The sequence below is a fragment of the Dermochelys coriacea genome, chromosome 11 (assembly GCF_009764565.3).
Source record: "Dermochelys coriacea isolate rDerCor1 chromosome 11, rDerCor1.pri.v4, whole genome shotgun sequence".
NCBI lineage: Eukaryota > Metazoa > Chordata > Testudines > Dermochelyidae > Dermochelys > Dermochelys coriacea.
The window spans coordinates 2,797,347-2,812,501 of NC_050078.2; the positions used below are offsets into that span (position 1 = coordinate 2,797,347).

Below are 15,155 nucleotides of genomic sequence, written 5' to 3' on the forward strand. Positions count from 1 at the left end.
AGTGTGCTAATAAAGTTTGCAGATGATACAAAGCTGGGAGGTATTGCCAATTCAGAGAAGGATCGGGATATCATACAGGAGGATCTGGATGACCTTGTAAACTGGAGTAATAGTAATAGGATGAAATTTAATAGTGAGAAGTGTAAGGTTATGCATTTAGGGATTAATAGCAAGAATTTTAGTTATAAGCTGTGGACACATCAATTAGAAGTAACAGAAGAGGAGAAGGACCTTGGAGTATTGGTTGATCATAGGATGACTATGAGCTGCCAATGTGATATGGCTGTGAAAAAAGCTAATGTGGTTTTGGGATGCATCAGGAGACGTATTTCCAGTAGGGATAAGGAGGTGTTAGTACTATTATACAAGGCACTGGTGAGACCTCATCTGGAATACTGTGTGCAGTTCTGGTCTCCCATGTTTAAAAAGGATGAATTCAAACTGGAGCAGGTACAGAGAAGGGCTACTAGGATGATCCGAGGAATGGAAAACTTGTCTTATGAAAGGAGACTTAAGGAGCTTGGCTTGTTTAGCCTAACTAAAAGAAGGTTGAGGGGAGATATGATTGCTCTCTATAAATATATCAGAGGGATAAATACAGGAGAGGGAGAGGAATTATTTAAGCTCAGCACCAATGTGGACATAAGAACAAATGGGTATAAACTTGCCACCAGGAAGTTTAGACTTGAAATTAGACGAAGGTTTCTAACCATCAGAGGAGTGAAGTTTTGGAATAGCCTTCCAAGGGAAGCAGTGGGGGCAAAAGATCTATCTGGCTTTAAGATTCTACTTGATAAGTTTATGGAGGAGATGGTATGATGGGATAATGGGATTTTGGTAATTAATTGATCTATAAATATTCAGGGTAAATAGGCCTAATCCCCTGAGATGGGATATTAGATGGGTGGGATCTGAGTTACCCAGGAAAGAATTTTCTGTAGTATCTGGGTGATGAATCTTGCCCATATGCTCAGGGTTTAGCTGATCGCCATATTTGGGGTCGGGAAGGAATTTTCCTCCAGGGCAGATTGGAAGAGGCCCTGGAGGTTTTTCGCCTTCCTCTGTAGCATGGGGCACGGGTCACTTGAGGGAGGATTCTCTGCTCCTTGAAATCTTTAAACCACGATTTGAGGATTTCAATAGCTCAGACATAGGTGAGGTTTTTCGTAGGAGTGGGTGGGTGAGATTCTGTGGCCTGCGTTGTGCAGGAGGTTGGACTAGATGATCAGAATGGTCCCTTCTGACCTTAGTATCTATGAATCTCACTCGGGGTCACCCATCTCTGCAGTCTGGCTGTCGAAAATACCATCTCCTGGATCTGACCTTCGACTCCTCCCTCCTTCACCCTGCTGGACTCCTGATTCAACCAGTTCAGATTGGTCTGTCCTTTCTAGTGCCAGTGGGACTGTTTTCTTTACTCTCTCTCCTAATGCCATGCACCAGCTTTTCACGCACACACAGCAAAACAACATAATTTTAACATGTTCCCCTTCCTTTTTTGTAAATAAATGTACATATTGTCAATTTTTTTGTTTGCTTTTATTAAAGGAAGTATGCTGGATGTGCTAGCATAACTGTACCAGCTTCTTGTGTACCATAGTACTAGGTGGCTTGAGAGTTAGTACCTACAAACAGACCTATGGAGACATTTATTACGTTTTTTACCAAAGGGAGTTATCATTGAAGTGCTTTTGTGTGGAAACTTTTCTCTCCTTTCTTTTGTAAATAAAAATACATCTTGATTCTTATTGAGGAAGACACTCGCTCACCCACGGCCCTGTTCCTGTTCTGAAAGGCAGCGTGCAGTTTGCAGTGGGAAGAGGGGACATTTGACCTACCTAGCTGGGATTGATTGTGCTTATGTTTCCCCTCTCAGTATTGAAGAAAACATCCTAAGTACCAAACCAGTATTTGATTAGAGCTGCTTTGTGTCTGTGTCTGTGTGTGTGAGAGAGAGAGAGGCAAGACGGGTAGGCTGTGTGATGCATTTCACCAGTGAAATCCACAAATGGGATATATATTTTTAAGCATAGAAGTTTAGTGCTGGCAGATATTTAAGCACTGGAAGATGTTGGTTTTCAGACAAGGTGACATGGACTTCGTAAGCCATGATAGACCCGGCTGCACTGTCTCCCCTCCGCAAAGGAGGTGTCTTTTCCTTGCACATAACAATGCTGCCCCTTGTGCCTGAACAGCTTCCCTCGTCCCAGCTGGAGAGCTGTGAATGCAGGTTTGCTGCTTGTCAAAGTCCACTTCTGAAATGCGTCCCAGGGATTTCAAGACAGCTGATCGTCCCCTCAGAACCAAGTTCTCTGATCTCTTTTGCCATTTTCATACTGCCTTGCCGAGCTGCCCCCCGGCTGGAACTCGGCAAGGCAGTAACCTGGGCACCCCCCTGCTTTCTCCCAGGTCTCTGCAAGTGCCCTCTTGCCTGTATGGGGACAGCCACTGGCAGCCTGCCCATTACTCCTGGGGTGGCTCCCTCTGCTGGACTGTTGCAGCATTGCATCCTGGCCCACTTTGGGTCTGAGCCTCTACGGTGAGTATGTGCCCATCTAGGCTACATCAGCTGAGTGTGTGTGTGTGTGTGTGCGTTCGTTCGTTCATCCGGTTCTGGGGCTGGAGAAACCCAGCCCTAGAGAATCTAGGTCCTTCAGGATAGCTCCACTGGGAGGGGACTTGCAGAAGGGAGAAGTAGAGCTCCATATGAAAACACAAGTGACACCAGTAGTACATTGATAGAATTACAGAACCCCTCCCCCCCCCACGCCCAGAAGAGTAACCCGAATAAATGAGCATACCCCAAAGTAACGGGCAGATCTGGTAACAATAGGTATGGGCAGCTTTCCTGACAAAGCTGTAGTCAGAGCTACAAAGACACCTCCTCCAGAACCACCAATGAACCAGGAATCTGCTTTGAGACCTTTAAAAACAACAACAGCTGAAAAGAAAAATTCACCAATATCAGTGACTGATGGATGGATGAAACCCGGTAAATATATTTTGCTTATGGTTTGGTTGTTTTATGAGGTTTTGTATTTTAAGTATGTAAGCAGAGTCAGGATGAGCTCTACCCTTGCACTTGGTGGCGAGTCATGGTGGGTTGTGGAAAAGAACCTCAGGGACTGATCTCATTTGCATAGACACACACCCCTGCCTAGATGGTCACTTTGGCTGCTGTAGGAGCCCCAGTTTCTCTGTTATTGGGGCAGGAATAAACTGTTATTATCCTGATTATGTGACTCAAGGACAGTGGAACTGTACTTGGCCTTTTGTTATGATGTAGGGACTCACCATCAACTAAGCAGCACTCACTAGGCAAGGGTCATGGATTCCAAAACCCAGTAAAGAGAGAGCGGGGCTGGGGACAGGTATTAATACTTGGTGGTATGGGTGGGGGCTTGAGCCGGTTTTGCATTGTGTTACTGGAATGGAACCCCTAGATACTGAACCTGGCCCTTGTTGCTGCCAACTCTGACGGGCAGAAGGGTTACAAGTAAATACATAGGTGTGGGTGAGAAAGATGGTCAAGTTCAGTTTTGTAAAATGCCCCCCCCTCCCCCACAGAGGCACGTGCAGCTTTCCTGACAATGGTGTAGTCGGAGCTACAGGGACACCTCCACCAGAACCGCCAAAGAACCAGGAATCTGCTTTGAGACCTTTAACAATGCTAACGCAAAACAGCACAAGAGTGCAGATGAAGCATCAGGGCAGTCCAAACCTCATATACGTCAAAACCCAAGGACAAAACAAAAGACTCTGGTAAAAACCAACCACACAAACACAACTCCAGTTCCTCAGTGCCCGCCGCCACCACACCAAGCCCTGAGAAAACTGTGAGTGAAAATGCGCACATTCACAAACCCGGAGCACGCGCTCTAGGGGTTGTGAATAAAAAACCAAGGACTGACAAACTATTCTTCCAGCACCATAAGCTCATTACCGCTCCCCCATATTCTAGTATTTGGGAAGAGTTTGATGCTTCATTCAGAAGACTGATGGACGTTGTATCCTCGGGGGTTCTAAAAGAACGGTATTCTAAAAAGATTTTGGGGAAATATGACGCTTCGTTCAGAATACTGGTGGCTGCTGTATCCTCAGGGAGCCTAAAAGAAGGGAGGGCTAGAAACCACATCAAAAATGCAAAAGCTCTGGCGGGTGACTTTTTGAAAATTACTTTAATTTTTCCAAAGGGTGGCTCTGAGCAGGCGTGACTAACCGTGGAAAGGGGCTTGGGTAAAAAGGGCACCCTCAAGGGTACACATCAGCTTAGGTGTAAGCAAAAGGGGGGACAGCTCTTGGGGGATAAACAGATGGCTGCCAAAAAGTTCCAGGCCAGGGTCACTGTAAAGTTTTTTAAAAAGGCTAAAGAGGTTATGAGGAAAAAAACCAAAAAGAGATGCCCCCTACTGGAGGCTCTCAGACTGGCTCGTCTGAAAATGGGGAGGTAGAACCCGACTCTCACACAGAGTCTGATTTAGAAAATTCCCCAGAGGGCTCTCTAGAAGGGTCCCCATCTACTCCTGATGACCCTCACGAAGGCCCCTCGGAGTCGGACTTTCAATAGTCTCTGATGTAGAAGATGCCACTGATGGCCCCATAGAGGAACCCTCAAGTAACCCTGAAAATGCAGAGGTGTACATGGAGAGAGTGAGAAGTTGGCAACGTGAATTACCTAGATTTGGGGGGTCAGTGTATTGTGAGGAATTTTGTTTTGTCAATCTTGAGCGAATAAATTCAGCTCAGCAGGTTGTTGAACCCATACACAGGGGGATACCGTTAGTTCTCGATGACGTTAATGGTAGAGTAGGCCCTGATGATTATGTTTAGTTCCATTTAGACAGCCGAAATTTAACTAACCCTTTGTTTTCGGTCAGAAGAACTAGGGATGAGCTGTCTGCTGAGGATTTCTTCAATCAGACCTCCAAGAAGCTACAGAGCACTAGAGAGTTGCATGTTGATGGGACGTTGCGCCTCGTTGTAACAGTTGTAAAAAACAAGGGTGGGGGCGCTCGTAGAGTTTTAAATTCTATCCAATCAACCATAAAAAGACAATGTTTAGTAGACCTGACTTACACCGGTACCAAGCTGTGTTTTGCAGGTGGGCCCTAGGCTGTTATGTCCGACCATAAACCTACGGACGCAGAATTGTTAGCGGGGCGAGAAAAAAGGGTTTTGCTCAGTGCTGTAGCAATGTTTGAAGAGCATTTAGGAGTCACCATACAGGTGGTGCTGTCTGCTGCAAAAGGCGGATGGGGCTCTTTTAAAATGGGGGGGGGAGAAGTGTACCCCAAGACTTTTTTCATCCTGTTGCACGATGAGCATTACTATGGGGTTCTGGTTGTGAAAAAGTTGTTTGGTGCAAAAAATGATTGTCAGTTTTGCCACACAGGATACAGTCATGACCACTCTTGCAGGTCTCATGGCCACCTCTGTTTGAGCGTAACGTGCTTGGACAGCAGGGGTGTGCAGCTGAGGTGTCCCAACTGTAGACTGCATTGCTGGTCCAAAGAGCGTTTAGACAGACACGTTGACTGTGCATCGAAAAAGCAAGTCGAATGCCTGTTTAAAACTTTGTGTGATAAGGGTCAGTCTTACATGGACAAGTGGCACAGGTGTGAAGGGAGGAACTGTAAGCAGGGTCAGGATTTGATTGCTGGGGATGTAGACAGTCACCCGTGTTTTATGGAGAGCATTCGAAAGCCCGAATCCTCAGAAAAGTATATTTTTTTTTTTATGATTTTGAATGCACGCAGGAGGCTGGGTTGCACACACCCAATTACATTTTTGCTATGTCCCTAAAACTGGAAAAGTCCTGGGAATTTAAGGGCGACGAGTGTCTTTCTGTTTGTTCAGACCTTTATTGGCAAAGAGTTCCGGGACTACACGTTCTGAGCACACAATTCCAAAGGTTAAACGCGTACTTCATCATTAGACAGTTACTGAAGGAAAAGATATGCCTAGAACTGATCACTCAGGGTAGTAAACTAATGTGTGTGGAAGTAAAGGCCCTGGGCATTTGTTTTATAGACTCTTTTTTAAACTTCTTGCCCATGAAGCTTAGCAAGCTCCTGCAGGCGATGGGGTTTGAGGTGCAAAGGGTATTTTCCACATTTTTTTAACACTTTAGAAAATCAAAATTACATGGGGCCTATGCCCGGTGTGGAGCACTATGGTGTGGAAAGCATGATGCCCAGGGAGAAAGCAGAGCTTCTCAGCTGGTATCGGGACCACAGGTGTGAGACATTTGACTTGCAGAAAGAGTGTGTGTATTACTGTCAGGATGTCAAAATTTTGAGATAGGCTTGTATCTGATACAGAAAAGAGATTATGAAAATGACAGAGATGGGAGATATAGTAGAGAAAGGTTTCAGAGTTAGTATAGTAGAGAAAGAACCTGGTAAATTCACCGAGATAAAACTGTGTATAGATCCATTCTGGTACATAACGCTGGCATCTGTCTCATGGCTATGTACAAGGTTATGTTTTTGGAGCCTAACACGGTAGCTCTTCTCCCTCCAGACAACTATCACAGGCAGAAAATGAGATATTTGACCCCATCTATTCAGTGGCTGTTGTATACCTCTCACAAAGAAAATATACAGATACGGCACGCTTTACAGGGTGGGGAACTACAGTTAGGCCCCTACTTTTTAGACGGTTATGCCAGTTTTGATGGGGTACGCACGGCCTTTGAGTTTAACAGGGTTTTTTTCCCATGGGTGTGTCACCTGTTGTTGTGAAAAAGCACAAAATCCTGTGATAGGGACAACTTTTGGGTTTCTTTATTACAAGACGCAGCTCAAGCCCGACTATCTGAAACGACTTGGTTTTGTAGCGAGGATTCTCTGGGAGCATGAGTGGGAGGTGATGAAAGAAACAGACAGGGAGCTTGCAGGTTTTTTTAAACCGAGCCCAGTTGCCCACACTTCTCATGCTTAGGGACGCTACCTGCCTGTATTACAAACCTAACCCTGGGGAAGAAATCCACTATTATGATTTTACCAGTCTGTGCCCCTTCATAAACAAAACCAAAGAATACCCTATCGGACACCCCAGTATAGTTTATGACAAATTTGGACCCCTTGCAAATTATTTTGGAATCGCAAAAGTTAAAGTGTACCGCCTGCGAGGTCTCTTTTCCCATTGTTACCTGTCAGAATGGGCATCAAGCTTATGTTCCCGCTATGGCGAATCTGTGCAGAAACAGAGCAGTGGGAGACATGCACACATACTAATGAGGAGAGGGCCATCCTGGGGACTTGGTGCATGGTGGAATTGAACACAGCCATAGCGAAGGGGTACACAGTGGCGAAAATCTATGAAATCTGGCATTTTAATGAAAAATCTGATGAACTCTTTTCAGAGTACATAAAATTACACCTCCATCAGAAACAACAGGCTTCAGGGTATCCCAGCTGGTGCACAGATGAAGAAAAACAAAATAAGTACGTTAACGATTTCTATCAGAAAGAAGGCGTGTGTTTACGCCAACACGAGATCAGGTCAAACCCGGCTAAACGCCAAATTGCTAAACTGTTTTTAAATTCTCTGTGGGGTAAATTTGGCCAAAAAAAAAACCTACCGAACACCAGCATTGTGAGAGACCCTGATGAACTCTTTCAGTACCTGTTTCCCCCCATATTACGAGGTTTCATCCTGTGAGTTTATCGACAATGAAACAGCGTGTGCGTCTTGGAAGCACACAAAAGACCGATACTCTGTCTCTGGCAATACCAATGTGTTCATAGCCTGTTTCACCACCGCTTATGCCCACTTAGAACTATACAACCTCCTAGACAGGTTGCAAGAGCGGTACCTGTACCATGACACTGACTCTGTGATATTTATGAAAATGGAGGGTGACTGGAATCTCCCTCTGGGGGATTATTTAGGGGCCCTCATGAGCGAGATCCCGCCAGATCAACACATCACCGAGTTTGTGTCGGCAGGCCCAAAAACATACGGGTATAAGCTGTCGGGTGGAAAGGCCTGTATGAAAGTCAAAGGTATTACCCTAAACGTAGCAAACTGTGAAAAGATCAACTTCGATAGTATGAAAGATCTAGTCCGGGGCCTGCGAGAAAACACCTCAAAAAAGAGAGAGGTGCAGCAGCCCTCTATCGTAAGGAACAAAAATCAGTGGCAAATAGAGACAAAAACCCTTAAGAAAACACAGAAAGTCGTTTACAAAAAGAGGGTCCGAGGAGAAGGGTTTAAAATCCTGCCCTATGGCTTTTAAAAATGGACACGAGGTGGAAACACCCCTTTTCTGCAATTCTCGTGGGGATTCTAATGGTGCAACTGCAGGAAAAGTTACTTTATAAAAAATGTGTTGGATAATGCCAAACAGACATTGTCTGTTATGCCTGAGAATACTGTGTGGTGTTACAGTTGTTGGCAACCTCTGTATAAAGAACTGCTCTGTAAATATCCCTTTATCAATTTTGTGGAGGGGCTGCCTGATGCTTTTGACGATGACCGTTTGCTTCCTAACAATAAAGTAAAGATGATTATCATAGACGATCTGATGAATTCTGCTTGTGAAAGCGATGAAATCGAGAAAGCCTTTACCAAGTACTTGCATCACAGAAACCTGAGCATTATGTATATAGTTCAAATCATACTTTGTCAGGAAAAAAGAGTCGCACGATTAACCTAAACACAAAGTACATGGTTCTGTTCAAAAACCCCAGAGATAAATTACAAATCACTATGCTTGCTCGGCAAATGTACCCTGGCAAAGCTCAATTCTTTCTAGAAGCTTTTGCAGATGCTACCAAAAGACCTTATGGCTACCTGGTGGTGGATTTAATTGCTTCCACACCAGAAGCTTATAGACTAAGAACTGGTCTTTTCCCTCCAGACTGGCTGGAGGTTTATACTTTGAAAAGAACAACAGCCAGGTATAAAAAGAGATGAATTATTGGCAGGCTCTGTGGTTAATGGTTCTAACATGCTTGACGTAGTCAGGGCTGTCACCCAGACACGTTCTATTCCTAGCAGACATACCTAAAGGATGGGATGTGTTTATGAATGCCATGGCGGAACTGAACGTACCATCTTCCGTCATGGGCAACGTGGCCAACGGAGATCTTTTGGAACGCTTGAAGGTCTCGACCATTGACACCGAGGTGGATCGAGAAACTGTGATCCCTTTTTTGCTGTCTAAAAAACAAAAATTGGCTAAAAGATCCGAATGGCTCAGTGTGTAATGTTTTTTCATGTTCTAAAATTTTTAAAACTGGTAATGTTTTGCTTTAAATAAAACATTTCTATACTTTTTTTTTAAAAAAAAATCGGTGTACTTTTTCTGAATTGGTCATTGTTTGTTTTTTTCAAAAAAAGAACAAAAAACCCACCAAACATCAATTGTCTTTAAACCCCTCACCTGAGGTGCTTTATTGGGAACGTGGCTATGAAAATCATAGCAAGATACACATGTCTTGGCTTGTTGAAACATGTTTTGAGCAAGGCTAGGCATGCCCAAGAATTTAAATTTATTTTTTACAAAATTCATCACCATCCGGTCGTTTTGCACTAAGTCGTTAGAATACAATTTTAAAATCCGGTCAAAAGATAAACCCTTGCTACGATGATGTAAGAAAAACACACAGTGATTGCTGCAGGCGACGGAGACGGGGCCTTGTAATTGTCTATTGTGAAACACAATGTCTGTGGCATTTTTGTTTAAAAATTTCTTAATGCTTTTAGGAAACAACACACTGTTCGGGGGGGGGTGCCCATATGAGTCAAAACACACTCCATGGTTAAGCTCTGCCAGATACAAGGCGAGCCAGTGTTCACCCGGTTGGTTGTGTGGATGCGTCTTGACCACCAAACCTAGGGGTCTCTGAGACAGCTTGCCTCCAGGGAGCCAATCGCAAGGAAACACATCTAAGGCCTGGTCTACAGTATGCGGTTATTTCGGAATTAGCCGAGTTACTTTGAAATAAAACGGATTCTATCCACACAACCAAACCAGTTTTTTTGATTTAAAGGGCTCTTTACTCCGATTTCTGTACTCCACCTCGACAAGTGGAGTAGCACTAAAATCAAGATCGCAGTTCTGGGTTACAGGTACTGTGGATGCAATTCAACGATATTGGCCTCCAGGAGCTATCCCAGAATGCTCCCTTGTGACCGCTCTGGACAACACTCTGAACTCCGATGCACTAGCCAGTAGGCAGTAAAAGCCCCGGGAACTTTTGAATTTCCTGTTTGGTCACCATCAGCACAGGTGACCATCAGCACAGTCCACCATCTCAGGTGACCATGCAGAGTCCACCATCACAGGTGACCATGCAGTTCCAGATTCGCAGACGAGCTCCAGCATGGTCCGAAGGATCTCACTGCATGTTGGGGAGACAAATCTGTTATGGCAGAACTACGTTCCAAAAAAAGAAACGCAAATACATATGCTAAAGTCTCCAGGGCCATGACGGAAAGAGGATACTCCAGGGACACAGAACAGTGTTGTACAAAAATCAAGGAGTTCAGGCAAGCGTAACAAAAAGCCAGGGAGACGAATGGGCATTCTGGGTCACAGCCCCATAAATGCCGCTTCTACCGTGAGCTGCATGCAATTGTGGGGGGTGACGATACCACTACCCCACCACTGTCCGTGGACACCTGCAAGGGGGGAGTAGCACCGAGTGAGGAGGATGAGTTTTTGGAGGATGAAGAGGAGGAAAAGGAGGAGGAACAGGAGGGCAGTGCACAGGGAGCAAGTGGGGAATCTGTTTTCCCCCCTAGCCAGGAACTATTCTTAACGCTGGAGCCAATAGCCTCCTCCCATTCCCAAGGCATGCTCCCGCACCATGACCCTGGAGAAGGCACTTCTGGTGAGTGAGAGCTTGATCGGAGCCATGTGGTGGGGGGCAACCCAGCCGTGCTGGGCTGTTCGCGTTTAGTTTAAAGGGCTCATCCCTGCTCAGAGCCTCATTGGAGCCAGGCAGTGTGTGTGTGTGTGTGGGGGGGGGAGGGAGGGTGTTGTGTGAAGTGATCATCCCAGAGAGCCCACAGGCTGCCCGCAAGCTGAATTCTGTTGCCTGGCCGCATGTGATGGCTTACTCTCACCAAAGTGGCAGGCACTTCAATATAGGAGGCAAAATGAGACCTTGTACAGAAAGAATATATGCTGTGTACTATGAATTGCCTGTTTCACTGAGAAACAGTGTCCCCTTTGTTCTCTAAAATGTATCTTTTAAAACACTACCCTCCCTTTTTCTCCTCCTGCAGCAGGTGCAAATGTTTCAATGCGGCCCCTATCTACTCCGTCCCAGAGGCTGGTCCAGATTAGAAGGAGGAAAAAACGAACTCGGGACGACACGTTTGCCGAGCTCATGCAGTCCTCCCACACTGATAGGGCCCAGTTGAATGCGTGGAGGCAAACAATTGTGGGAGTCGCATAAAGCGTTACATGAATACGAAGAGAGGAGAGACGCATGCGATGAGAGCAGGCAGGATGCTATGGTCAAGCTCATGGGGGAGCAAACTGTCATGCTCCGCTGTATGGTGGATCTAATGCAGGAAAGGCAGCAAGACCACAGACTGCCACTGCAGCCCCTGAATAACCACCCTCCCTCCTCCCCAAGTTCCATAGCCTCCTCACCCAGACGCCCAAGAACATGGGGCACCGGGGGGGAGGCTACGGGGACCCACACAGTCAACCCCAGAGGACTGCACAAGCAGCAGAAAGCTGGCATATCCTAAATTTTGATTTGGTTTCTGGACTTGTCCTTCCCTCCTCCTCTACTACTGTCCAGGGTGCCTGTGTATGGCTTCATGAGCCAGGACATTAAGGGGTAGGCTGGGTCCCCGAGGAGAACTATAGGCATTTCAACATCCCCAACAGTAATTTTCTGGTCTGGGAAGTAAGTCCCTTCCTGCAGCTGTTGAAACAGACCAGAGTTCCTGAAGATGCGAGCGTCATGCACCTTTCCTGGCCATCCCACATTGATGTCACTGAAACGTCCCTTGTGATCCACCAGTGCTTGCAGCACCGTGCAAAAGTACCCCTTGAGGTTTACGTACTGGCCGCCCCGGTGTTCCGGGGCCAAGATAGGGATATGAGTTCTGTCTATCGCCCCGCCGTGGTTAGGGAACCCCAGCGCATTAAAGCATCCACAATGGCCTGCACATTTCCCAAAGTCATGACCCTGAATAGTAGCTGGTCAATGATTGCATTGGCTACTTGCAGCACAGCAGCCCCCCACAGTAGATTTCCCCCACTCCAAACTGATGCCCGACTGACCGGTAGCTGTCGGACGTTGCGAGCTTCCACAGGGCTATGGCCACTTGCTTCTCAACTGTGAGGGCTGCTCTCATTGTGGTGTCTTTGCGCTTCAGGGCAGGGGACAGCAAGTCGCAACGTTCCATGAAAGTGGCCCTATGCATACGAAAGTTTCCCAGCCACTGGGAATCATCCCATTCCTGCAACACTATGCAGTCCCACCAGTCTGTGCTTGTTTCCCGGGCCCATAATCAGCGTTCCAGAGCATCAACCTGGCCCAGTAGCACCATGATCTCCCAATAGCCACATGCTGTGCTTCTAGGAACGTCTGTGTCCATGTCCTCATCGATATAATAATCGCGCTGTCGTTGCTTCCTTGCCCAGTTTTGCAGGCACAGCACATACTGCTGGATAACGCGCGAGTTATTTACAATGGTCAAAACTGCAGCAGAGATCTGATCGGGCTCCATGGCTATGGCGCCTGCACGGGTAATCCTGGAAACAGGGCGTGAAATGTAGGAGAGCAGAGTGGCAGCGGAAGCTGTGCTGTTTGGTTCACGGTAGCCGAACAATGGCAGAAAATGGTTGTCTTCTGTGGCTTTCACGGAGGTGGGAGCCCAGGACAGACAACATGGAGAAGCTTGGAAGCGTGGCAATAGCGGGAGAGCAGAGTTGGCGGCGGAAGCTGTGCTGCTCAGTTCACGATGGCGGAGCACAGTTGAGTTGGAGAAGTGGATTCATAGTAGCAGGAGAGCAGTGGTGCACCATCTGCTGAAAGCAGTATGGCGTCTGCACACCAAAAAGGCGTGAAAAGATTGTCTGCAGTAGCTTTCTGATGACACACACCCAGAAACACCTGCGAGAATGTTTTTGCCCCATCATGCACTGGGAGCTTAACCCAGAATTCCAATGGGCGGCAGGTACTGCGGGAACTGTGGGATAGCTAACCACGGTGCACCGCTCTGACATGCGATGCTAGCCTTGGTTCTGTGGATGCAATCTGCTGAATTCACGCACTTTAGTGGGGACACAGAAGACTGAATGTATAAAATAGCTTCCGAAAATTCAAATAGAATAATTTTGAAATAATTTCATACTGTAGACGTACCCAAAGAAATTCTTTTTTGTGTAAGGGTCCGTTGATAAGACACATGAGAGCTGCACGGTGTCCATGTTCACATGTAGTCAAACAGAACGTTTCTCCTCTGATTTATCAGCTGAGCCTGATTAGGGGGTGGGGCTTTGTGCTGAGAGAGCAGCTGAGCCCTGCCTAGGGGGCGGGGCTTCTGACTAGGGGCCCTATAAAGGTAGCCAGCCAGTCAGGCAGCGGCCCAGACAGCTGCAGCGGCACAGGAGCTAGCAAACAGAGCTCTAAACAGGGGAGTTTGAGTGGGAGTTCTGTTGGAGGAGTTTGGCTTGTGCTTGTTTGGGGTTTGCTTTTGCTGGGGGGGGGTGGTCTTTTTGGTGTGGCTTGTGTTTCCCAGATTAACAGGATTTAGGTGGGAAGGAGATGACAGATACAGAGGAAGCTGTGGGAGTGACTCCTGCAGTGAAAGACACATTGAGGATGACTGGATGTGGAAGCTGTGGTATGTACATGATCCTGGAGGGGGGAACCGGTAAGAGTTTTGTCTGCATGAAATGCCGTCTGATAGAGCTGATGGAGGAAAAGATCCGAGGTTTGGAGATGCAGGTGGAAAGTCTGGTTGAGTTTAGGAAGGGATTTGAGCAGATGATGGAGCAAAGATATGAGGTATCTGAAGGGAAAAGCTCAGACTCACGGATGGAAGCAGGGCTGGGGAATTTTGAGGAGAGACTGGATGAGGAAAGTGGTCAGTGGAAACATGTGACTCAAAGAACCAGGCAGAGAAAAAGACGGGCTAGTGAAGGAGAAATAGAGCTTAGGAACAGGTTTGCAGAGTTGGAAAATGAAGAAGGGGCTCAGCAGGTAGTCGCTGAAGGTGGAAGGGTAAGGAAGAAGAGAAGAGAGGCTAGCCCTATAGAAAAAGGGGAAGAGTCAAGGGAGACTACACCAAATATGAGCCCCAGGAGGATACAGGATGGGTTGAAGAGAATTGTAAGGGAAAATAGGAATGGAAAGAACTTGCAGCCAGAGGGAACAGGGGAGAGACTGGAGAATAGCACTGTCACCAGGAAAAGGCAGGTCTATGTGATCGGGGACTCTTTATTGAGAAGAATAGACAGGCCTGTAACTAGAGCTGATCCTGAGAATAGAAGAGTGTGCTGTCTTCCGGGTGCTAAGATACGGGATGTAGACCTGAGGTTGAAAAGGATCCTCAAGGGAGCGGGAAAGAATCCCCTAATTATCCTTCATGTGGGAACAAATGATACAGCCAGATTCTCGCTGGAAAGTATCAAGGGAGACTATGCTAGGCTGGGGAAGACGCTTAAGGAAATTGAGGCTCAGGTGATCTTTAGCGGGATCCTTCCTATTCCTAGAGAAGGGCAACAAAGGTGTGACAAGATTATGACTGTCAACAGATGGCTTAGGCAGTGGTGCTATAAGGAGGGCTTTGGGATGTATGGCCACTGGGAGGCATTCACGGACAGAGGTCAGTTCTCTCGGGATGGACTTCATCTGAGTAGGGAAGGAAATAGACTTCTAGGATCGAGGCTGGCACAACTGATAAAGAGAGCTTTAAACTAGGAATTGGGGGGAGATGGATGGGAGATGTCCAGAAAATCTCCACGCCAGATTTTAGCATTGAGAGGGAAGAAGATGAAGTAAGAAAGGATACAGCCATGGGTAGGAGAATGTATATAAGGAGCGAGGGCGGTGTGGATACTAGTCTAATAGGTTATACTGGCTGTAGAATGACTGTGCCTAATAGGGTACAAAATGTGAGCGAGGCCAAACAGCAAAAATTAAGATGTTTATACACCAATGCGAGGAGTCTAG

The 15,155-nt window shown here is 46.6% G+C and overlaps 1 long non-coding RNA gene across 1 annotated transcript; it reads left to right on the plus strand.

The window, feature by feature from the left end:
• The first annotated feature begins 10,390 nt into the window (after positions 1–10,390).
• Positions 10,391–11,453, plus strand: LOC122458004. Its single transcript, XR_006277820.1, has 2 exons — positions 10,391–10,844; positions 11,242–11,453. It is a non-coding gene; the product is annotated as an uncharacterized LOC122458004 (long non-coding RNA).
• Positions 11,454–15,155: the final 3,702 nt, after the last annotated feature.